Source organism: Salmo salar, chromosome ssa10, assembly GCF_905237065.1.
Source record: "Salmo salar chromosome ssa10, Ssal_v3.1, whole genome shotgun sequence".
Lineage (NCBI taxonomy): Eukaryota > Metazoa > Chordata > Actinopteri > Salmoniformes > Salmonidae > Salmo > Salmo salar.
The window spans coordinates 23,736,646-23,762,383 of record NC_059451.1 but is presented as its reverse complement, the minus strand read 5'-3'; the positions used below and the strand labels follow the sequence as shown (position 1 = coordinate 23,762,383).

Below are 25,738 nucleotides of genomic sequence, written 5' to 3'. Positions count from 1 at the left end.
ATACAAACCAACGACCGCCACTAACAGTCCTGTCAGGTGCACAGACACAAAACAGGAGACAACTACCCACAAATCCCATTACAAAAACACCCCTATACATAGGACCTTCAATCAGAGGCAACGAGGAACAGCTGCCTCCAATTGAAGGTCAATCAACAAACCCTAAACATAGAAGTAGAAAACTAGACTGAACATAGAAAAACACTAACCTAGAACATAGACCAAAAACACTCTAAACAAACACCCCTCTTACATAATACCATAGCCCAACAAACCCCGAACCACATAAAACAAACACCCCCTGCCACGTCCTGACCAAACTACAATAACAAATAACCCCTTTACTGGTCAGGACGTGACAATTATATGATACAATATCAGTACTTGTTGCATTTACAATTTGTCTGAAGTCTTATCATCTACTGACTTCAGCCAGTGTATGGCAGTGGATTGACTGCATCGTTTGAATGGAATGTTGTCATATTGGCAGTTAATTTTAAAATGTTATGGAATCATTCCTTTAAAACTGGATGGCTAGCTAGCTAACAAACATACAGTGCAGATAAATTCTTAAAATTAATTATTTTACACAATATCTTATCACAGCACTAGCAAACCATGGTTGACCAACTCCCTGACAAATATATCCAACCTTTATCCCATCATAGGAAGGTTCATGTCCATTCTATTATTCTAATTCCTAATTCTATCAGGGTGACTTCCAGGGGGACTCCAACACAATAACAACAACAACAACAAAAGTCCAGAGCCTGTGTGCCCCCCCCCCCCACGCGGGGGTTGTGTGGTATGCCAGTGGCCTTCTCCTCTTCCCCCTGTCCTGTCTTTCATCATCTCTTCCCCTGCTGCACGCTCCACTCAAACCATGGCTACCATCAGAGGCGTCATGCCCATAGGGGGCACAGGGGGGCATCCACCCCATTAGATTTGAAATATTTTACTTTTGAATTTTTATTTATTGGTGTTGTTGTTTCTCTGTAGTACTACTAGCCACCAGGCAATTTTATGAAGTTGGCTTTCGCTAGCCCAGATAGGTTCCCAACCGAATAACTATGTACAAAGAAGCCATTTCAAGCTATCAATCAAGTTAGAGTAGCTAGGTTGTCTAACTATCTCAGCTAGCATGCGTGTTGGCAAGACTGGTATCCTTTAAAAAAGCAAGCAGTTACTATATGTATTAAATAATACTCACATTCCTTCCAATCTGCAACCCAGATTTTAGCAGAGATGCAGAGAAGCATATTTGCATATACAGACAGCTCAAGGAGTATGCTTAGATATACAGAAAAATATATATATTTTTGACATAGAATTAAGCATAATGATCCTCACGTACTTTGTGCCCCCTCAGATTTTTTGGGGTGCATGACACCCCTGGCTACCATGACAATGCCCCTCTCAGAGAAATACCAAGTGGTCAGACATCAGAAAGCAGAGCACTTTTATCAGCTCTGGATGTCTACCAAGAGAAAATCACCAGTAATTGTGTTAGCATTAGTAAAGCTCAAGTTAATGGAGAATATATCCATTGGAAAGTGGGTCATTATACTTGTTGATTTAATTGGTGCATGTGCTCATAACTATGGGCAACAGTCAGGATAAGTAAAGGCTGTGCAATAGAAATGATGTATGAGAGTAGTGGACAATTCCCTTTTCTGTTTCTCTATGCTGTGTGTAAAGAAACATGGCAATGACATCTAGCCAATGACATGAAACTACTCACTTCACAGGTTTGTTTACGAAGCATGTGACTAATAAAATATAATTTGATTTCAACACCTTAGCTGCGTTGGCAGAAAGCGGGTGTTTCTGGTTTTCAGGGAAATAGTATTTTCAACCTAGTGGGGACTTTGCTCAGGCTTCTTTCTATGCCCGCTACGTTAGATTACAGTTTGAGTTTATTGGTTTCACAGAGGAAGCAGAACAAATCTAAAGTTTGACTGGATGACTTACTGTTCGTGTGACAGGGAAAGATATTTAGACTAGTGCGCAAGCCATGTTATTTGGGAGACATCTTTCAGCAGATTCATCAACTGCAATAAAACACTGTGCTTTCTCGACAAACCATTGCAGGACAAATGCTTGATAAGAGAGAAAGATAAGGTGCATAACTTGTGGGGGGCGGACAAGGGGAGGTGATCATGAAGCCCAATATGGTGACTGGCATATGGGGGAGTGGGTGTGTCGAAAGGAGTGGGTGCATGGAAAGAGAATCAGCTAATTGGGCGGATTTGTTGCCACTCAAGACTGTTTTGCGTGGCTGACTGGGCAGCATGACGAGTCGATAAGCCGGTGACCAGTGCACTGGTGTATAGACATGCCTGCTGACCTGAGGTGCTTCATACTGGGCAGCTGTATCATGGGGGTGTCACCGGCGATAGCTAATGTGGCCATTTTTTTCCCCTCCCATTATTTTATTTCAAGTAGGATAGGAGCCTACACAAGAAATAACTAATATTGATAACTATCTAGATGTGACCTTGATACATACATTGTCTATTTCTCAATGGGGAGGGCATGAATGGCAACACCAACGGGACACAGTGCCCTTCACTCCCACTTGCAAGAACTACTGTGGCACACTCAGCTCTCGGCCTGTCCAGAGTGTCCGGCCTCCTCATGCTCAGGTTCTTGTGCCTCCTCCTGAACATTTTCCAACACCTCTTCCCCACTGGTGAAATTGTCTCCCCTGGGTACTGAAACCTAGAATAGAATATAACTTAATTGTCCATCCAGAATGAAAATGTGTCTTTTGGCATCATCATACACATTCACATTTAAGGTCACACACATTGAGAACAATCAGTCCAGTATTCTGCATACACTAGCACATAAAACACCAAATGCCTGCACATTTTGTCTGCGTAATTCACCAGCCTCTGTCTGGTGAAGGGAAAGATACAGTACTGCACCAGAGAAGTTTCATCCTCTGGTGCAAGCAATGTGGATAGTCCACTACGACAACCATGGGTCACCCGGCCGCTCAGCCTGCCAGGGTCTGCCAAGGTACACCATGCACCTTGGCAGATAAAAAAAGAAAAACTGTTATTAGCAGAAGAAATTCACATGCCCGTGTTAATCTCCTCAAAACAAAAGAAGACTAACCTTGGCAGCCTGGGGGATAGCCATCCCTGCACCGCAATCCTCCGTGGCTGCTGCCTTTTTACTTTCTCCATGCTCCAGTGGGAAATACATTTTGCTAAATAACTTGGCATAATATACTCATTTTAGAAAGATAATTTCAATATGTATAAACATTTACAATTCAAAACTAAGGTATTGAAATTTGAAGATGAAAGGTTTCACAATAAACTGAAAGTATACTCACGTTTTTTGTTTGATGTTGTTATCTGTAATTAAAATTGCAGTCACAAATAGTTTAATATTGATGCATACATTGTAGCTAACATTTTACTAAGTACAGCCTCTATGTAGCTGTTGTAAGATGAAACATAACCAACACAGTGATAGGTGTCAAAAAGGTTAATGGTTCAAAGTTCATTCTTGCAGATTGTGCAAAACGCTTCAAATTTGAAACGGTAAAGCTTGACAACATTGCAGATTGTGCAAAACGCTTCAAATTTGAAACGGTAAAGCTTGACAATATATGATATGTATTATCTAACACTTAAAATTTATTTATTTATCATTACTAAACAGTCCTATCAACATTGAGCAAATAAGCTATCACCTTTAGCAAAACCGTTAGCTATAGTTTAGAGGTTAAAAGCTTGATATTAAATGATTTGTGGTCTGTCGCGCAAGTCGAATTTTATGATTTGCAGCGTGTCCCACAAAATGTCAATACATAACTTTTAAAAAACTCTCAAAACCTAACTTAACTTACATAAATTGTAATGACAATTGGTGGTCAGCTAGCTTGAAGGGTGTATTTAAAACTTCCATTATTATCCAGTCCATGAAAATTGTGTCCGAAGTTCAGGGGTGTCCGAAGTTGGGGGAAAATTAGTATGATTATGGCAGGGTTCAAAGACAGGCAATAGAGAGAGTGAGAGAGAGAGAGAGCACTGGTACCGCCCATCAGGGGTGGATGGGCTGGTCCATTTTTAGCCCAGTGTTCCTGTCTAACAATTTTTTTTGTTGTTGCACAAAATGATCATTATCTAGCTAATAATAGGGGGCTCAAGAAAAAAAATGGGCCGATGTGGAGACCTATATGAAATAAATGGCCCGGTATTTTTGAAATGCCAGGGCCAATTTCTGGTCCCAGTCCGCCCATGTAGAGGCAGGGAGAGGATGAACAGGTCATCAGTTGAGAACTTGATTTATAAGGCACTATCAGTTCAGGTCCTCATCTTTGCTGACTGTAGCCCAAGTGCTATAACAAATGTTGTTGCCTACATTCTGATTTAATTGATTGTCACCGCAGGGGTCAGAGACAGTAAAGAGAGAAAGGGCACTGCCATATTGAAGCAGGGAGAGGATGAAAAGGTCCTCAGGTGAGAATTTGAGTTATAAGGCAGTCTGATAGGGTACGTTGCACAGCTATTTACATCGCACACAGATTGGATCTATCGGTTCAGCTCCTCATCTTTGCTGACTGTAGCCCAAGTGCTATAACAAATTTTGTTGCCTACATTCTGATTTCATTTGGTTGTCATGTAGGTTGAAGACGTGGTTGCGCGCTACAATGACAAAAAGCAGATTGAACCATGTTGCCGTTTGTCATATCCACCAGGAGAAGCGGAATACCATAGATAGGAAAACATTATGCCAGAATGTTATTGCTGGTAGTGACAGGCGTAAACAGGTATTTGGTGCATTTAAGTGAATTGAGACTGAAGATCTGACCCCTCTCTGTACCACTATATGCCCACCTTTGTATAAGGTTGCAATAAATGTATGAATTAATACTCCAATTAAATTGTGTAACCAAGTAAGAATTTTCTGATCTCCGATTGCCTCGACTCCTGTTAAGTTAAACTGCAAAAGTGCATAAAGACGGCAGAATTCAGATATGGCGTCATTGTTTTAGCACCATCCACTGAGTTTAAAAACTACGGTCCACGATATGGTTCAATGTGCCAACAAGTCAGCACAGTCTACTTTTTATGCTTTTCAAATTGCCGGAATCTTGAATCTAAAATTGGGATCATTTATACTCTGCTAATGACCATACAAAAAAAGAGCAACAGAGAGCAATGTACAATACGGTGAGCAAAACGAGGAATTTGTGGTAAGTGCATGGGTGCCGCCATCTTTATGCACCTACGCTATTGGGAATAAGAAAGGAGTTATTCAAGACTATGTACGAGCCAAGGGTACAAAGATAGAAAAATGTGTTCTGACATTTAAATGTACTTAAAGGGGTGTGGTGGTGAACTTTCTGAACTGTTAAGAAGAACACAGTTTAAAGTAATATAGACAAATATTGGTATTTCATTTGTGATTGGGGTATATTGACCAAATTATTAGGACATTTTTGGATGCATTTTACATTCAAAATTTACCAGAAACAACCACAAAGCTATTAAAAATATATATACAGTATATATTACAGGGGGAATGCCCCAAACTACTCTAGAGAACCCATTGCTGCTGACCCTGAACCCCACAATATCCAACACAAAGTTACACCCTACATGATACATAACTTCACCAATGTCTGAGTGGTTTTGATTGGCTATTCCTTTATCAAACATGGCATCAGTTCACAAGGAGAGGTGGAGACACGCAGATTGAGACTTGAGATTTGTTACACCATATAATCCAATTGAACCTGATCACTTGAGCTTATTATATTTCAGTATCTTTGCCCATAGTTGAACTACTGTAGGTTTTTACATCTCTGAGGACAACGTGCTGTTAGTGCTCATACTACAAAATTGAGTAGGCCGATCTACATCGACAATAGCCAATGGACTATGCATCATTAACATCATATCCTTCGTCATGACACCTGCCCTATGGGTTCATTCATATCAGGCACATTCTGCAGCAGAACAATAATTACTGCTGTATTCAGTACTGATCTAGTTTTAGCATCTCCTCTTAGAGGAAGCCTGCACTGCATTGCCCTGCCCCTTCTCCCCACGTTGTTGAAAGATTAAAAAGCACAGTGTTCTCTTCGAAGGTCACGATTTTTGCTAAGCCATTTCATTTTCCCATCCCACTCAGCTCTGGTCTTATCTAGCGCAGGTCTACAGCGAGACACTGTGTGGGATGAAAGGGAGGAAGAACAAAACATGTTTTTGGTTTATTTATTGTCCGTTCCCCATCCTCCTCCATCCTTGACAAGAAAGCAAATAGACCAAATTAACAGAAGCTCAATTTTTCTGCTGAATTTGGCGCAAAGTTTCTTTGTCCTCATTTATTACTTTGAAAAAAGCTTAAGTCCAGTCCAGAGAATACCACAATAGACTGAAATTGCAAGTGTACTTGCCCCTTTTCAGAATGTTAGGAAATAAAATACACGCGCACAACACTTAGTAAAAAGTTTCCATGAAAGGCTGGCACACCAGAGCATATCCTTACAGCCATACTTTACATTTTAATTGATTTAAGTGTCCTCGGGTCACTGTAATATTTAAAGTGACTGGCCGTCATTCCAGTTTAATGGGATATTACCTTGTGGAGACCTTAGTTTAGGCTGCGATCCTATCCTCCTATTGAATCTGCTCTTCTCAGGTGTGCTGTGTCTGAGAGGAGAACTCATCACTATTCAGGCCCTGGCCCCAGCATTGCACTGCTTGAATAATGTTGCTGCTGCTTGCCCTGTCCTCCGGTGTGTGGGTGCAGTGATCCACTGGGCCGTTTTCTATAGTCCTACTAGGAAATATACTCTTAGAGGAAATGTAGCCTGTACTTTGTGTGGTACTTTGGCAGCTGCCTTTACATGGTCATGACACAAGTTGTTAATCAGGAAAACTAGTTGACTAATGGTACACTGTGCTTTTATAAAGTATTCATACCCCTTGACTTATTCCACATTTTGTTGTGTTACAGCCTGAATTCAAAATTGATTACAAAAAAGGTCTCACTCATCTACACACAATACCCCATAATGACAAAGTGAAAACTGTCAGGTATGAATGTACGACCCAGATGCAGACAACGTCGAATTAACAATGGTTTAATAATCCAAAAGGGGCAGGCAATAGACAGGTCAAGGCAGGCAGGGGTCAGTAAACCGGAGGTGGGGCAACGGTACCGAACGGCAGGAATGCTCAGAGTAGGTCAATAATCAAGGGGTGGGCAAAGGTACAGGTCGGCAGGCAGGCTCAGGGGCAGGCAGAGTGGTCAGGCAGGCAGGCTCAGAGTCAGGACAGGCAAGGGTCAAAACCAGGAGGGCGAGAAAAAGAGACTGGGAAAAGCAGGAACTGAGGCAAAAACGCTGGTTGACTTGACAAACAAGACGAACTGGCAACAGATGAACAGAGAACACAGGTATAAATTCACAAGGGATAATGGGTGACACCTGAAGGGGGTGGAGACAATCACAAAGACAGGTGAAACAGATCAGGGTGTGACAGTACCCCCCCCCCCACATGGGCACCACCTGGCGTCCTACCTGGGCGTATACCTGGATGTAGCAGGGACCCAGCACCTCTCCTCTGGGCCATAACCCTCCCAGTCAACCAGGTACTGGAAACCCCTGCCCTGTAGTCGAACACTCAGGAGGCTTCTCACTGTGTACACCAGATGGCCATCGATGACACGGGGAGGAGGGGTGGGCCTGGAAACAGAAGACAAAGGGCTGTGAGACACGGGCTTAATCCTAGACACATGGAAAGTAGGGTGAATACGGAGAGTACGAAGTAACAAAAGACAAACAGCGGTGGGGCTAATAACTCTAGAGATGGGGAACAGGCCGATGAAATGGGGGGGGGCAGGTCCCGGGTGGAGAGCTATACCCTCTGCCTGAGCCGATAGCAGGAGCAGGGGTCCGGTGGCGATCCGCTTGTCGCCTATACCTGGATGTGGTCTTCAACAGAGCGGCCCAGGCTCTCTTCCAGGTATGGTGACAACGGCGGATGAGCATCTGGGCAGAAGGATTGCTGACTTCCTCTTGCTCGGGGAAGAGCGGAGGCTGATATCCCAAGGAACACTCGAAGGGCGAGAGACCCATTGCAGAGCAAGGAAGGGTGTTGCGGGTGTACTCAACTCATACCAGTTGCTGACTCCAGGTGGTAGGGTTGGCAGAGACTAGGCAGCAAAGACTCGTCTCTAAGTCCTGGTTGGCTTGCTCCGACTGGCCATTGGATTGGGTGTGGAATCCGGAGGACAGGCTGGCCGACGACACAGTGAGCGTGCAGAACGCCTTTCAGAACCGGGACGAGAACTGCAGACCGCGGTTGAAGACCATGTCCACCGGGAGTCCGTGGATCCGGAAGACGTGCTGCGCCATAAGCTGGATCGTTTCCTTGGCCGAGTGTAGTTTGGGGAGAGGAATGAAGTGGGCAGCTTTGGAAAACTGGTCGACCACAGTCAGGATGGCAGTGTTGCCCTCAGACGGGGGGAGACCCGTGACGAAATCCAGGGATATATGGGACCAGGGACGGTGAGGGACAGGCAGTGGTTGGAGAAGACCAGCCGGAGCTTGACGAAGTGTCTTGTTCTGTGCGCAGACGGCAACAAACACGGCAACATCGGGAACCATAGTAGGCCACCAAAAGTGTTGTTGCATGAAGGCCAGGGTCCGACGAGAGCCCAGGTGTCAGGCAAGCCTGGAGGAATGGGCTCACTCCAGGACCGCGGAGCGGACAGCGTCCCCAATGTAGGTCTCCATAGCCTTGGTCTCTGGTCCCAACAGAGAGTACAGACCTCCGAGGTGTCGTGGTGCTAAGGAGAAGATCAATCCCGCAGTCATAGGGGCAGTGCGGCGGAAGGGATGTGGCCCGGGACTTTCTGAATACCTCCCAGAGGTCCAGGTACTCCGCAGGAATGGTGGAGAGGTCCGAGCCCCCAGGAAGACATCCCGGGGAAGGGTGCACTGACTTCAGACAATGGGCGGGGCAGAACGGACTCCAGCCCATGATAGCACCCATAGACCAGTTTATGAGGAGATTGTGTCACTGGAGTCAGGAGAATCCCAAAACCACTGGAATCTGGGGGGACTTGATGAGCAGGAATTGAATGGTCTCGCTGTGATTCCCTGACACACGTAGGTTGATGGGAGTGGTGTTATGGGTGACCTGACCTATAGAGCGCCCATTCAGCGCTCTAACATCCATGGGAATGGAGAGGGGCTGAGTGGGGATGTTCAGCTCGGAAGCCAGTGTGGTGTCCAAAAGCTCTCATCGGCCCCATAGTCAATGAGGACCCGGAGAGATTTGAGCTCGTTTCCCCACAGCAGAATGCCATGAAAAGGGGTGCGAGTAAGGGAAGCAGAAAAGTTCTCCATATGTCCCACCAGAGTACTCGCTCCTACCGTTGAGCTTGGTCTTTTACCAGGCAAGAGGACACAAAATGACCAAAAGTCCCACAATACAGACAGCTCCTTGTGTTGATTCTGTGTTGCCATTCCGCTGGCGATAGCCCAGCTCTGCCTAGTTGCATAGGCTCGAGAAACAATGCCTCGGCCGTCTTTGGTGACTCTCAAGGAAGGTCAGGAAACCTCGGGTGCTCTCGGCAACGGGACCATCGAGGACTTCGGGGATGTCTGAGGAATCCCTGGACGTGCGAGCGAAATCAAATTTCCTCTCCATCCGTCGTTCCCACAATCACCCATCGATGCGTATGGTCAAAGCGATGAGGGAGTCAAGAGCCATGGGTAACTTCCGAGTAGCAAGCTCGTCCTTAACCTCCTCCGAGACACCGTGCAGGAACATGTCGAACAGTGATTCCTGGTTCCACACACTCTCCGCTGCCAACGTGCTGAAATCCACCGCATAGTCGGCCAACCTGTGGGCGTCCTGCCGGAGCTGGATTAGCTTCCGGGCAGCTTCTCTCCCGGAGAACGGGGCATCAAAAACCTTCACCAAACCCCCGAACCCCTGCAGACTCATGCACATGGCCGGCTGTTCCCATACGGCGGCAGCCCAGGTGAGAGCCCTCCCAGACATCAGCAGGATGAGGTAGGCTATCTTGGAGCAATTCAAGGGGAAGGAGGATTGCTGAAGCTCAATTGAGGGCACACTGAGCTAAAAACGCCCCTCAGTAGCTTGGCTCTCGATTAAAGCATTCTGGTGGAGGTAAACGGGGCTGCCGGGAAGGTGGAGTTCGTACTAGTACTATCTGTACTAGCCAGTTCGTAGTATCCGGTATGAAGGCAAGACCCAGATGCAGACAGCGTCGAATTAACAATGGTTTAATAATCCAACAGGGGCAGGCAATAGACATGTCAAGGCAGGCAGGGGTCAGTAAACCGGAGGTGGGGCAACGGTACCAGACGGCAAGCAGGCTCAGGGTCAGCAGAGGTCAATAATCCAGAGTTGAGCAAATGTACAGGTCGGCAGGCAGGCTCAGATTCAGGACAGGCAAGGGCCAAACCAGGAGGGCGAGAAAAAGAAAGACTGGGAAAAGCAGGCGCTGAGGCAAAAATGCTGGTTGACATAACAAACAAGACGAACTGGCAACAGACGAACAGAGAACACAGGTATAAATACACAGGGGCTAAGGGGGAAGATGGGCGACACCTGGAGGAGGGTGGAAACAATCGCAAAGACAGGTGAAACAGATCAGGGTGTGACAGAAAACATGTCTTTAGACATTTTTGCTAATTTACTGAAGCACCTTTGACAGCGATTACAGCTGGGAGACTTTCTGGGTAAGTCTTTAAGAGCTTTCCACGCCTGGATTGTGCAACATTTGCCCATTATTATTTTCAAAATGCTTCAAGCTCTGTCAAATTGATTGTTGATCATTGCTAGACACCCATTTTCAGGTCTTGCCATAGATTTTTCAAGTATATTTAAGTCAAAACTATAACTCGGCCCCTCAGAAACCTTTTCACTGTCTTCTTGGTAAGCAACTCCTTTGGCCTTGTGATTTAGGTTATTGTCCTGCTGAAAGGTGAATTTGTCTCCTAGTGTCTGGTGGAAAGCAGGGTGAACCAAGTTTTCCTTTGGATTTTGCCTGTGCTTGGCTCTATTAAGTTTATTTTTTATCCTGAAAAACACTCCAGGCCTTAATGATTACAAGCATACCCATAACATGATGCACCCACCACTATGCTTGAAAATATGGAGAGTGATACTCAGTAATGTGCTGTATTGGATTTGCCCCAAACATAACACATTGTATTCAGGACATAAAGGTAATTTTTTTGCCACATTTTTGGCGGTATTACTTTAGTGCCTTGTTGCAAACAGGATGCATGTTTGGAATATTTTTATTCTGTACAGGCTTCCTTCTTTTCACTCTGTCAATTAGGTTAGTATTGTGGAGTAACTACAATGTTGTTGATCCATCCTTAGTTTTCTCCTATCACAGCCATTAAATTGTCATTGTTTTAAAGTCACCATTGGCCTCATGGTGAAATCCCTGAGTGGTTTCCATCCTCTCCGGCAACTGAGTTAGGAAGGATGCCTATAACTTTGTAGTGACTGGGTGTATTGATACACCACCCAAAGTGTAATTAATAACTTCTCCATCCTCAAAGGGATATTCAATGTATGCGTTTTTTTAAAACCCATCTACCAATATGTGCCCTTTGTGAGGCATTGGAAAACCTCATGGTCTTTGTGGTTGAATCGGTGTTTGAAATTCACTGTTCGACTGAGGGACCTTAAAGATAATTGTATGTGTGGGGTACAGAGATGAGGTAGTCCTTCAAAAATCACGTTAAACACTATTATTGACAACACTGTGAGTCCATGCAACTTATTATGTGACTTGTTAAGCACATTTTTACTGATTGACTCAAGACATTTCAGATTTTCATTTTTTAATAATTTGTAAAATTGTCAAACAACATAATTCCACTTTGACATTATGAGGTATTGTGTATAGGCCAATGACAACAATTCTAAATGTAATCTACTTTAAATTCAGACTATAATATAACCAAATGTGGGAAAAGTCAAGGGTGTGACTACTTTCTGTAGGCACTGTATGCCTATACTCAGCTGATCTAAACAATAGTTTGTATCATAACACTGTAGTTCGGTACTATAAGCTAACATCAGCTGTTTAATAGTGTATGTTAATATATTTGGCTAATGTCTATCTGATTTTTTGTACAAAACATGTGTGCTGCATTAACACCATCAAGAGATTATATGTTTGACCTAGGACACAAAGTGTTCTGTTAATTTTTTTTAACCTTTATTTAACTAGTCAGTTAAGAACAAACTCTTATTTTCAATGACGGGCTAGGAATAATGCTGTGCCTCCTGGGGCAGACCAACATATTTTTACCTTGTCAGCTCGGGGATTCGATCGTGCAACCTTTCGGTTACTAGTCCAACACTCTAACCACTAGGCTACTTGTACTTGTAATTTCGATGAATATCCTTAAAATGTTATAATTAATGGCTTTTGGAAAGTGGTAAATCGTATTATGCTATCCATGTGAGGATATTCATCGAGCATGATACAAAACAATATTTTCTATAGCGGGCTCTGGTAGATAGTTTAAAGACTCCAAAAGTCCCATCTGACTATTTGGAACAACTCATTCCTTATTGTTCTTCTGGAGTTACAAAGAGGCCCATGCCTAAAATGTATTGATATGATTTTTACTGTTTTATTTAAGAATAAAATAATTTGCCTAATTAAATATGATTATCTAGTAATCAATTCCATTCCAGTCACTGCGTAATTCTGCTTCAGGTTTTGGTATCGCCTCGTTTCTGTCCCTGTGGGTGACAGGAGGGAGCAGTAGCCAACTGAATAATCTGTATTCCACCGCTAGTAAAGAAACACCCTGTGATCTTCCTATCTTCACAAAGCTCCTGAGGGGTAAACTACAGAAAAAATACATATTTTTCATAAACTGATGAATGGGAATTTTCTACCCGCGGAATCCTGAAGCAGAAGCATACTGGAAAAGGGGCGCATACCAGACTGATGAACAGCCCTTTCTCTCAATGAGACCCGAAGTGAAAAGACGCAGTAATGAATGACAGTATATTGGCAAGAGCAGCAGCCGTGCGCAGCTACATCGAGCACAAAATAACTATTGTGGGGATAGATGATTGATAACGCAACTGCTATAGTGCAGGCCGGGAGAGCGAAACAGATGTAATTTTCTTATGCTACAGCTGGTTCAGTGCCACTGGGTGCTGCATGGATTGTTATTGCAATCAGTCCTTCTACATCAGCCACTGCTACCAGCAATCCCAAATTACTTAGGAATTCCGGACGGCTGTCTGAGGAGCAATATTGCTGCAGAGCTCAACGGGAATGCCATGTGTCGTGGCGCGACATAAGAACCGCTTTGTGGTGTCTTGTCCACCGGGACAGGTGGTGTTGTGTGTGCTGGGGGTTGGTGGGGGTATATGAATACACAACCCGAGAGAGAGTTGTTTTAGGGATGTCACGCCGCCGTACGGGATCAGTTTTTGCCAGAGACAGGTGCGACAGAGAGGAGTAGTAGTTTACAAACGACGTTGGGATTGGTGTTGACGAAAACCTCGGACCTGTCTATCTTCTTACATACTTGATATTAATCCAGGGGACATCATACTGTGGAGGCAAGAACTGTGTAATCGTCGCTTTCCGGGTGCACCTTTTACTCGACAATCAGCGGTAAGTGGGCAGAGCTGTCCAACGTTGGGGTCCGGTGGTTGAGGGTGGTGGTGTGCGCTATGGGACATTGCCTCTCCCGTAGCGCCATGCCGATGCTTTAGGGAATAATGGTGTTCTGAACATAATGAAATGTGATGCATTGTGATGGGTTTGAAAACGTCTCAAACGAATGTGGGGAACTTACTTGAAATTATACGGCATTTTCCCTCTGAGGGAGTGTCACCAGCCAGCCACACTTGTCGACACACATAATTTTGACAATTATAGGCTACAATTTTGTTCAATAGGCTAATATTACCTGGATTTTTCTAGCATTGTGTAGTTTCTTGATTTCATACTGCGTAGCTCCATGTCCAAGCCACATACATTTTTTGTTGTTGTAACAGACAGACAGCACGATTTATTGTTGACGACTATAAGAAGGTATGCTAATCTCTGACTTCCCTATATATTAGGAAAGTAACCGAGACTGACATTTTTTGCTATATTCAAAAGAATGTGCAATAGTAGGCTATGATAATGTATTTTCCCAACTAGCCTACCGATACAATGAATTGAACACTAAAACTGTATTATCATTATTGATTACATAAATGTAATCAAAAAATGTAAATGCACAAAATGACTCATTTTACTCTTCTTTCACACGAAGAGTTCAGTAGCTATGAGAGCAGCAGCCCTCTCTGTGACTGGTGTGTGTGTGTCTGTCTAGTGGCGCTGCTGGTGGTTGTGTATGCTGCGCTGTGATCCTGTCCAAGGCCCGGGTGTCCCTACACCCGTCCTCCCCTCGGACTCTTCTCTCTCCCTTTCCTTCTGTCCTTCTCTTTTTACAGCAGCTGCTGCTGCCTTTACAGTACACTGAGTTAGCCGGCTGGCTAGTGTCAAAATCAAATTCGCGTTTTTCTGAGTTGATGACACTGAGCTAGCTCCCCAAAGTTTCTTATTTTGGGAGAAAGCTGCAGGTTTTTGTTGTGCTCCCGGTTTCAAATTCAAATTGCCTTTGAGCTGCCTTTTGTTGGGTGCTGAGGTTTGTGACTGGAAAGGGAGAAAACTAAGTGAAGTCCCCAAGGGTCAGAGCATTCCAATAATGAGCCCAAGTGTGAGAGAGGAGAGCAGAGCATGAGAGAAAAGGGGGCTAGGGAGTGGAGACAGTTTTGTGAAAGCTAAGATATAGCCAAGGGAATAGCACAAGCCCTCCCCTCACTCTCATGTGTCAATCAGGCTCGAAGGACAAGGGGCTCTTTAATATCCCCTGAAAGCCCTCTCCCTGAATTCTGCCACAGGTTGCATACCTTACCTACCTTCTCTAACCTATACTCTCCTGATGCCCAGATGCTGGGCTGTTGTTCTACAGTCCCAGCCTCGTGCCGCTGTTTTCTTTGCCTGTGTGGAGAGAGAGAGAGAAATGGAGAGAAGAGAAAGAGAGTGGAGGGCTGCTGGCTGCATCTGGCTAATGATTCATCTGTTGGTGCTGTGTTGTGCTGTGTTGTGTTGCGTGCTGTGTTGTGTTGGTGCTGTGTGGTGTGGGGTGCTGTGTTGTGTTGCGTGCTGTGTTGTGTTGCGTGCTGTGTTGTGTTGCGTGCTGTGTGTTCTCCTGGCTAGGGAGTTTCTTTCCCACACCGCTCTCCCGGCTAATGCCTTCGACCTCCTCTTGTACACTCATCATCCTACTGGCACTCGTTACAGAATAAATATCACAAGGAATACATTAGGTGATAAGAACAGAGGAAACGCCTGTCTGATAAACGCTGTGATCTCCTCATTGTACTTTCATTTTTAATTTCCTCGAGCCGAGGAGGATGTATTAAATAAGAGCAAACAGACCCCTATCAGTAGGCCTATGGTAACTTTATACTCTCTCGCTGCTCCAAGGTGGTGCTGATTTCACTGTTTTTTGTGCGACGCTTTCCTATTCTCCAGTGCTCCTCACAGCTTAACAAACTGCCCAGTGAAGCTCAGCTAATCCCCAGCAAGCAGAGCACAGTGATTTATTATAAAGTTACTTAATTTGGAAAGATCCACAACTTCCCTCCCTTCTTCCCTCCCTGCACTCTGGGCCAAAGAACCCCTACTGCTCTCATTGTGGAATTCTCAACTAATTTGCAGGATCTGTCTGAGTGTGTATGTGAGAGAGAGGGGGACCGAGGAAGAAATAAAAAGAAAGGGAGAATATGTTTGTCACAGTCTGTTAGTTTTCCTGTGTGTGTGTGTGATTCAGTGCCGTCCAGGATTTGTTGAATGGGGGCCCTGTTAGCACCCTCTCCATTCTCTAACAGTTGTGCACGCCAGCACCCCCCAAAGCAAGTGTTGTGCCTACTGTGCTAAAATAACAGGTGCCCCTGTCCTGTTGCAGGAGGACTTAATCCTGTCCCCGCCACCCCCTCCTGGGGGTTACGTCACCTGGCCAGAGGAGCCCGATCACAGGCTCTGTGAGAGAGCTGGCGACATCTCCACCACCCTCTGACTGATTGCCTAACACCAATACAATTGAGCTGCCTGCCTGGGGCCCCAAGGCTAACCTGCTCTGCCGTCCCTCCCACTCCCTTTCACCCCCTCTCCCTCCACTGGACCTTGGTGTCAGGCCCTCCCAAGCAGTGTGGTCTCTCTGTGGGTTGTCACGAGAAGGACACTGCCCACTGGGACTGAATGGGACAAATTGACCGTAACAATGTTACCACTTAGCATGTGGAGTGGGGAGAAAGGGAAGGTGAAAGAGAGGCTTGGTGAGTGGCAGGCCGTGCTGCAGAGAGCAGCGCGAGGAGTGAACAGACAGGGCTCCTGTTGCATGAATCAGCAGTGCCTTGTATTATATCCATCTGACCTCGCCATTTACACCCAGCACACAGCAGCCCACCGCTGCTCCCGCTGTTTATGTTTGCCCAAGACTAGTACTGGGGTTGCTATGGCTGCAGGATAAACAGGTTAGCCGGTGACCTCTGGAGCCTTTATTCCCAGGGTCCAATGGGCTTGCAGGGTGGCGGCTGCCCCTGACCTGTGGAGAGGTGCGGCTGGAGCTGGCCAGGGGTCACCAAGCCACCCATTTAAAATGCAATAAGCCCTCTATCCCACAGGGACCGGCTCTGTCGTTTAATCACACTCTCCCTCTCTCTCATCACCCGCACTCTCCCTTTTATCTTCCATCTCTCCCTCCTCTAATAATTTGTATATCTAGTGCAATACCAAAGCAAGGCAGGAGGATAAATGAGTGAAGTTCAAAGAGAACGTCCCCTGAAATAGTCAATAATGAGAGCTCTTTCATTTTCCCTCAACAGCTTTCACATTGCTGCTCTCTTTCGTTTTTGAGTCATTTGTCTTCTGTTTTAATTTGCTGTCTGTGGACTCTGAAAAGTCTCTGAGAAGGTGAAGGGTATCTGTTACATAAGCCTGGGATGATGGAGGAGCACAATGCTACAGTCTCACTGAGGACTGACTAGGCTAGCTGTTGAATAAAGCTCCTCCTCCTCCTATATGGTTAATATATTACTTAGCCATGAAAATCATTCCATGCCTTTGGCGGGTTGATTTTCACGGACGGTTTGCTTGTCATTGAGGCGTTTTCACATGGCTCTCTCCCCTCGGTGCATGAGGCTGGTTGGTCGTGTTTGTGCGACCGCTGTGCTGACATCACCGTTGTAGCGTATAGAGGTTTGTTAACGAGGGGAGGGACTAATGAGGTGCCACCGCAAGGAGAGATGTGGACAGATTGGTCCCCCCTATACTCTCTACACGCACGCACGCACACAATGAGGGGGCTTGCAAGGAGCCTGGCTCTTTCTCATTGTGTTGGTGTTGACTAACAGGTCCTTGTTGTTGGATGTAGATAAAGTGGAAGTAATTGTACAGAGAAACAATGGCATGGACATCCTGAGTCACACTTCAAACATCACCAGCACAGTGTTAAGCTGTGGAAGTATGCTGTGGAATTATGCTGTGGAAGTATGCTGTGGAAGTATGCCCTGTAGGCCCACGGATAGGATGCTCCTCATTTATGTCAGCTTTGGGTTTTAGGGACTATATACTCAGATTGCTCTCTCCGATAGCTTTATGTTTGCTGAGAAACTGTGAGATTGTGCTTGTTTATCATTCTTTACCTAGAGACTCATCTTGCTGCTGTCAGTGTACTGTGGTTCTCTTCATTACCGGGCCGTTCTGTTCCTCTCTGCCTGCATTGCTGTATTTATGTTTCTCATGCACAGTGCCACTTGTTTTCTGCTTTGACGTAATTAATGGCTTACTGCATTCTGTGAACCAGGGGATCCAGTCATGCGTGAGGCAGTCATGTTGAAGAGACTCTGTACTGAGAGGAGGGCAGGGTGAGGGGGTGAGGCACGAGGAGGGACTAGTGCCAAGGCCTGGCTATACTATGTGATAGGTTAAGCCTAGCTAGGAGTGTGAGGTAATATTCTCAAAGACCCAGGGAGGGGCTGGATGGGAGGGGGATGGATGGGAGGGGGCTGACGGTCAGAGTCGGGGCAGGGGTGGAAGACCTGCAGGATTCCACTGGGTGGGCAAAGGCAGAATAGATTCTGGAGACCGCTTACTCAGATGAAATGGGCCCTCGAATGCACTAAATCCACGTTTCACAAGCACCAATTAATGTATGGAGCCGGCATCTCTTGTGTGAGGAATCAAAGGGGTCTGGCTGTGCTGAGCGTCTGCTCTGCCCCCTCTCTGTGGAGCTAGTCAGAGAGCCAGGGTCTGTGAGTCAGAGATGAGGGGATGATGAAAGGAGGATAGGGAACATGTGATGGAGGGATGGAGGGAAGAGAAGAGGGGCCCAGGGGCCATCTGGAGGCAACAGGTCTCAGGACAGTAGGCAGTCTTCAATCAGAGCATCTCATGGCCTGGGTTTGGGCCAGAGTCTGAGCCAGGGTCTCCCCCATCCAAGACCCCCTGTCTGATCCTCTCTTCTAACAGGCCACAATCTGTCACCTGAAATCCTCTATCAGCTCAAGTTGTGCAGTTAAGCGTTATTGATCGGAGAGCTGGTGGTCGACGGGACATGATAATTGTGGGAATTGACTGTGGATGTTTGATTATTAAATGGCATTAACACAATCTTTCCAGATGAGTGGTTTGGCTTATAGGTAGAAAATCAATCTGTGAGTGTTCTGCATGCTCAAAGAACAATTTATATGTGATTGAGAGGAATATGGCTGGTAATTTCCATCTGAAAAAACCCATGAGAACCAACATGTGAAGTTCATAGGAGCATGTCAAGTGAAAGCTAAGAGTCTATTTTTTGGGGACATGAAGGCATAGATACCTTTTTCAGCAATTTTCCATCTTAAAAATGAGGCGTAAATAATGCCCTTGATTTCTGGTCAAATAGATGGAAAAGGGGTCTTAGAAAGTCTTAAACGTTATTAGAAATACATAAAAACCCTATTGTTGAAGTAAAGACCACTGTCAACTAATATCAACACTTATATTTAGTTTTGGATCAATTATTTGAGTTCTGTAAGTTTAAGAAACATTACCTTGTAATTCCTATACCAAAAACCCACATTTTAAAGATATTTTCGAATTTCTCTCCCTCACGAGGAGAGAGGATATTGAAAGTTCACAGAAGTAACAAGTAAAGGTAGACCCACCAAGGACTTACAGTATTTTTACTGAAATACTTTTTGGTTTATGAATTATGACGTGATAAAAACTCGTAATTCTGTTCAGCTCATAACAGTTTTCTCTCTTTCTGTCATCTGGTGGTCAAAGCAAGAGTATGAAAACAGTCTGGACAACCACTCCCCCTCTCTCTCTGCCTCTCTCTTCTCTCTCTCCAGTTAATGTCACCTCTCTCTCTCTTACTGACACCTACCCATGAGCCCCATCTATTTCCATATGCTGTAGAGTACATTCGGAAAGTATATAGACCCCTACACTTTTTCACATTTTGTTACGTTACAGCCTTATTCTAAAATGTATTAAATAAATGTTTTTCCTCATCAATCTACACACAATACTCCATTTATAATTTTATTTAACCAGGTAGGCCAGTTGAGAACAAGTTCTCATTTACAACTGCGACCTGGCCAAGATAAAGCAAAGCAGTGCGACACAAACAACCACAGAGTTACACATGGAATAAACGAATGTACAGTCAATAACACAATAGAAAAGTCTATATGCAGTATGTGCAAACGGCGTGAGGAGGTAAGGCAATAAATAGGCCATAGTAGTGAAGTAATTACAATTTAGCAAATTAACACTGGAGTGATAGATGTGCAAGTAGAACTACTGGTGTGCAAAAAAGTAAATTAAAACAATATGGGGATGTGGTAGGTAGAGTGGATGGGCTATTTACAGATGGGCTATGTACATCTGCAGCAATCGGTAAGCTGCTCAGATAGCTGATGCTTAAAGTTAGTGAGGGAGATATATAAGTCTCCAACTTCAGTGATTTTTGCAATTCGTTCCAGTCATTGGCAGCAGAGAACTGGAAGGAAAGGCGTCCAACAGAGGTGTTGGCTTTGAGGATGACCAGTGAGATATACCTGCTGGAGCGCATGCTACGGGTGGGTGTTGCTATGGTGAGCAGTGAGCTGAGATAAGGCAGAGCTTTACCTAGCAAAGACTTATAGATGACCTGGAGCCAGTGGGTCTGGCGACAAATATGTAGCGAGGGCCAGCCGACAAGAGCATACAGATCGCAGTAGTGGGTGGTATATGGGGCTTTGGTGACAAAACGGATGGCACTGTGATTGACTGCATCCAGTTTGCTGAGTAGAGTTGGAGGCTATTTTGTAAATGACATCGCCGGAGTTGAGGATCGGTAGGATAGTCAGTTTTACGAGGGCATGTTTGGCAGCATGAGTGAAGGATGCTTTGTTGCGAAATAGGAAGCCAATTCTAGATTTAATTTTCGATTGGAGATGTTTAATATGAGTCTGGAAGGAGAGTTTACAGTCTAGCCAGACACCTAGGTATTGGTAGTTGTCCACATATTCTAAGTCAGAACCGTCCAGAATAGTGATGCTAGTCGAGCGGGCGGGTGCGGGCAGCGATCGGTTGAAAAGCAAGCATTTGGTTTTACTAGCGTTTAAGAGCAGTTGGAGGCCACGGAAGGAGTGTGTTGTATGGCATTGAAGCTCGTTTGGAGTTTAGTTAACAGTGTCCAAAGAAGGGCCAGATGTATACAGAATGGTGTCGTCTGCGTAGAGGTGGATCAGGGAATCACCCGCGGCAAGACCGACATTGTATGTATGTGTGTGTGTATATATATATATATATATATATATATATATATATATATATATATATATATATATATATATATAATGACAAAGCAAAAACAAGTTTTTAGAGATCTTTGCAAATGTATAATTCTTTTGAACCTTATTTACATATTATTCAGACCCTTTGCAATGATCATCTAAATTGAGCTCAGATGCATCCTATTTCCATTGATCATCCTTGAGATGTTTCTACAACTTGATTGGAGTCCATCTGTGGTAAATGCTATTGATTGGACATGATTTGGAAAGGCACACACCTGTCTTTATAAGGTCCCAAGGTTGACAGTGCATGTCAGAGCTCCGAGACAGGATTGTGTTGAGGCACAGATCTGGAGAAGGGTCCCAAAAAATCTCTGCAGCATTGAATGTCCCCAAGAACACACCAAGACTCTTCCTAGATCTGGCCGCCCGGCCAAACTGAGCAATCGGAGGAGAAGGGCCTTGGTCAGGGATGTGAACAAGAACCCGATGGTCACTCTGACAGAGCTCCAGAGTACCTCTGTGGAGATGGGAGAACCTTCCAGAAGGACAACCATCTCTGCAGCACTCCATCAATCAGGCCTTTATGGTACAGTGGCTAGATGGAAGCCACTCTTCAGTAAAAGGCACATGACAGCCCACTTGGAGTTTGCCAAAGGACAACTAAAGGACGCTCAGACCATGAGAAACAAAATTCTCTGGTCTGATGAAACCAAGATTGAACTCTTTGGCCTGAATGCCAAGCGTCACATCTGGAGGATCCCTGGCACCGCTCATCACCTGGCCAATACCATCCCTATGGTGAAGCGTCGTGGCAGCAGTGGGGATATTTTTCAGCGGCAGGTATCGAGGGAAAGATGAATAGAGCAAAGCACATTGTGATCCTTGATGAAAACCTGCTCCAGAGCGCTCAGGACCTCCGACTGGGGCGACGGCTCACCTTCCAACTGGGCAACGACCCTAAGCACACAGGTAAGTCAACGCAGGAGTGGCTTTGGGACAAGTCTTTGAATGTCCTTGAGTGGCCCAGCCAGAGCCCGGACTTGAACCCAATCGAACATCTCTGGAGAGACCTGAAAATAGCTGTGCTGTGATGCTCCCCATCCAACCTGACAGAGCTTGAGAGGATCTGCAGAGAAGAAAGGGAGAAACTCCCCAAATACAGGTGTGACAAGCTTGTAGTGTCATACACAAGAAGGCTCGAGGCTGTAATCACTGCCATAGGTGCTTCAACAAAGTACTGAGTAAAGGGCCTGAATACTTATGTAAATAGATATTTTTTACATTTATTTTTAATACATTTGCGAAGATTTATAGAAACCAGTTTTTGCTTTGTCATTATGGGGTATTGTGTGTAGATTGAGGGGGAAAAATTATTTAATACATTTTAGAACAAGGCTTTAACGTAACAAAATGTGAAAAAAGTAATGGTGTCTGAATACTTCATACTCATAATTATGCATATCTGCTTAGTACAGATCAGGGACCCATGATGTAATTCCGTTACTGCAATTCTGTTACCAGGTGTAAATCCACTTCACTTATATTTTTTCAAGCTCAATGTGTCATGTCATAGCTGACACCCCCTTCTTTCTGCAGACATCTATGAATCTCAATTCGGAGCAGATATTTTTGGAAACGTTTTTGGGAAACTTGGTCACATAAAAAAATTGAAGGAGATTTTTTTTCTGTAATTCTGTTAACCAACTTTACATCTGCACAGTTCTTCCAGTAAATGTTTTTTTATTTTTCAGAGTGCGCATCTGATTCACATGTCAGGGATGGCCATTTGAAGCTTGGCAGTTTTTTTGTTGTTTTTTTTACCTTTATTTAACTAGGCAAGTCAGTTAAGAACAAATTCTTATTTTCAATGACGGCCCTAACAGTCCTTATCGTCAGAATGGTACATCTACACCTCCGCTTGAGTAGTTTGACTTTGCAGCATGGGGAGTGAGTTCAGTTAGCTATGACAGTATTCACTTTATTTCAAAGCTGGTCGTACAATGCCATGGAATGATCTCTGCTTTGGACATTTCTCTATGAGGTAGTTTATTGGTGATTTGCTTTGGTCATCACTTCAATTGGTTTTTGGTGTGTTTTTTTTTATTATACTTTTTTTTTTTTTAAACCTTTAACTAGGCAAGTCAGTTAAGAACAAATTCTTATTTACAATGATGGCCTAGGAACAGTGGGTTAACTGCCTTGTTCAGGGGCAGAACAACAGATTTGTTTTACCTTGTCAGCTCAGGGATTCAATCTTGCAACCTTTCGGTTACTAGTCCAATGCTCTAACCACTAGGCTACCCGTCGCCCCCCCCCCTGTGTGTGTCGATAGCCTTGGTGTTTTGCCATCACGTGTGTGTGTGTGTGTGTGTGTGTGTGTATTTGTGTGTGTGTATTTGTGTTTTTGTTTGTTGGCGTGTGTGTACGTGCCTGTATAGGCGTATGTGTGTATACAGTCGTGGCCAAAAGTTTTGAGAATGACACAAATTTTAATTTCCACAAAGTTTGCTGCTTCAGTGTCTTTAGATATTTTTGTCAGATGTTACTATGGAATACTGAAGTATAATTATAAGCATTTCATAAGTGTCAAAGGATTTTGACAATTACATGAAGTTGATGCAAAGAGTCAATATTTGCAGTGTTGACCCTTCTTTTTCAAGACGTCTGCAATCCACCCTGGCATGCTGTCAATTAACTTCTGGGCCACATCCTGACTGATGGCAGCCCATTCTTGCTTAATCAATGCTTGGAGTTTGTCAGAATTTGTGGATTTGATTTTCTACCCGCTTCTTGAGGATTGACCACAAGTTCTCAATGGGATTCAGGTCTGGGGACTTTCCTGGCCATGGACACAAAATATTGATGTTTTGTCCCCCGAGCCACTTAGTTATCACTTTTGCCTTATGGCAAAGTGGTCCATCATGCTGGAAAAGGCATTGTTTGTCACCAAACTATTCCTGGATGGTTGGGAGAAGTTGCTCTCGGAGGATGTGTTGGTACCATTCTTTATTCATGGCTGTGTCCTTAGGAAAAATTGTGAGTGAGCCCACTCCCTTGGCTGAGAAGCAACCCTACACATGAATGGTCTCAGGATGCTTTACTGTTGGCATGACACAGAACTGATGGTAGCGCTCACCTTGTCTTCTCCGGACAAGCTTTTTTCCGGATGCCCCAAACAATCGGAAAGGGGGTTCATCAGAGAAAATGACTTTACCCCAGTCCTCAGCAGTCCAATCCCTGTACCTTTCGCAGAATATCAGTCTGTCCCTGATGTTTTACCTGGAGAGAAGTGGCTTCTTTGCTGCCCTTCTTGACACCAGGCCATCCTCCAAAAGTCTTCGCCTCACTGTGCGTGCAGATGCACTCACACCTGCCTGCTGCCATTCCTGAGCAAGCCCTGTACTGGTGGTGCCCCGATCCCGCAGCTGAATCAACTTTAGGAGATGGTCCTGGTGCTTGCTGGACTTTCTTGGACGCCCTGAAGCCTTCTTCACAACAATTGAACCGCTCTCCTTGAAGTTCTTGATGATCCGATAAATGGTTGATTTAGGTGCAATCTTACTGGCAGCAATATCCTTGCCTGTGAAGCCCTTTTTGTGCAAAGCAATGATGACGGCACGTGTTTCCTTGCAGATAACCATGACTGACAGAGGAAGAACAATGATTCTAAGCACCGCCCTCCTTTTGAAGCTTCCAGTCTGTTATTCGAACTCAATCAGCATGACAGAGTGATCTCCAGCCTTGTCCTCGTCAACACTCACACCTGTGTTAACGAGAGAATCACTGACATGATGTCAGCTGGTCCTTTTGTGGCAAGGCTGAAATGCAGTGGAAATGTTTTTTGGGGATTCAGCTCATTTCCATGGCAAAGAGGGACTTTGCAATTAATTGCAATTCATCTGATCACTCTTTATAACATTCTGGAGTATATGCAAATTGCCATCATACAAACTGAGGCAGCAGACTTTGTGAAAATGTATATTTGTGTCATTCTCAAAACTTTTGGCCACGACTGTGTATGTGACTATGTCTGTGACTATGTCTGTATGTAATGTATGTGTTACGATAATACTTCAGTGATTGCCCCATTCCTCCTGGTGATTTGCTGGTGATTGTGTGGTTGGTCTGTGAGTTCTGGAGCATGCCCAGCTAACTAGGAGACCGTTGGCTGGAGCTGTGTGTCTACTAGGCAGACAGCTCCTCTGCCATGTGACAGGCCTGGAAAATGGCCTTTCTCAGTAGCCTGCAGTGACACCGTTGCACTGCCCAGATTTCTCTGTTGTTTACCCCTTGCTTGTAGTCTAACCTTTTAAACAATTATATGCTTGCTTCATATAAATAGCATAGCTTGTCCCCTCTGTTTTGTTTCAATTCCGGCCTGGTCTATCTCTCTTAGTCATTGCTGTAGCCAAGGAAACTCAATCCCTGAGTCTAAACTAAAGAAATAATCAGTAGAGGCTGAAATGCCTGAGAACCCAGCTCTTACAGGCCTGTAGCCTGTAACCTGTCATAACTGCATGTTCCATGAAATTCTAAGGGCGGGGTAACAAGGGCACGGCAATGTCAGAGTTTTTCCATGTTCACTCAACTCAAGAAGAATAGCAACGAAAAGGGAATAGCAATGAAAATAATAAAATAGTATGTTGGTGTGGAAATTGTAAGCACATGTTGGCACAAAGAATGGCCCAATCATCCTAGAAATATGTAGCTGTAAACATTCTCAACTGCCCCCTTTACACCGCATGCTCCTGGCTTTTAGGGAATGAAACAGTTTTTGGCACTTTTTCTGTGTTGATGAATCTCAGTGAGAGTGTATATAATTGTGCTGCCCCGGGGTTGAGTGCTTAGTT

At 44.7% G+C, this 25,738-nt stretch overlaps 1 protein-coding gene across 4 annotated transcripts in view; it reads left to right on the top strand.

Moving 5' to 3' along the window:
• Nucleotides 1-12,793: 12,793 nt before the first annotated feature.
• sema6bb (sema domain, transmembrane domain (TM), and cytoplasmic domain, (semaphorin) 6Bb) overlaps nt 12,794-25,738 on the top strand; it is a 135,735-nt gene continuing 122,790 nt past the window's right edge. For all 4 annotated transcript variants that reach the window (XM_014216459.2, XM_014216458.2, XM_014216457.2 and 1 more), the window contains exon 1: nt 12,794-13,671. The gene's annotated coding sequence lies outside the window, so the exon portion shown is untranslated. The remainder of the gene's footprint in view (nt 13,672-25,738) is intronic.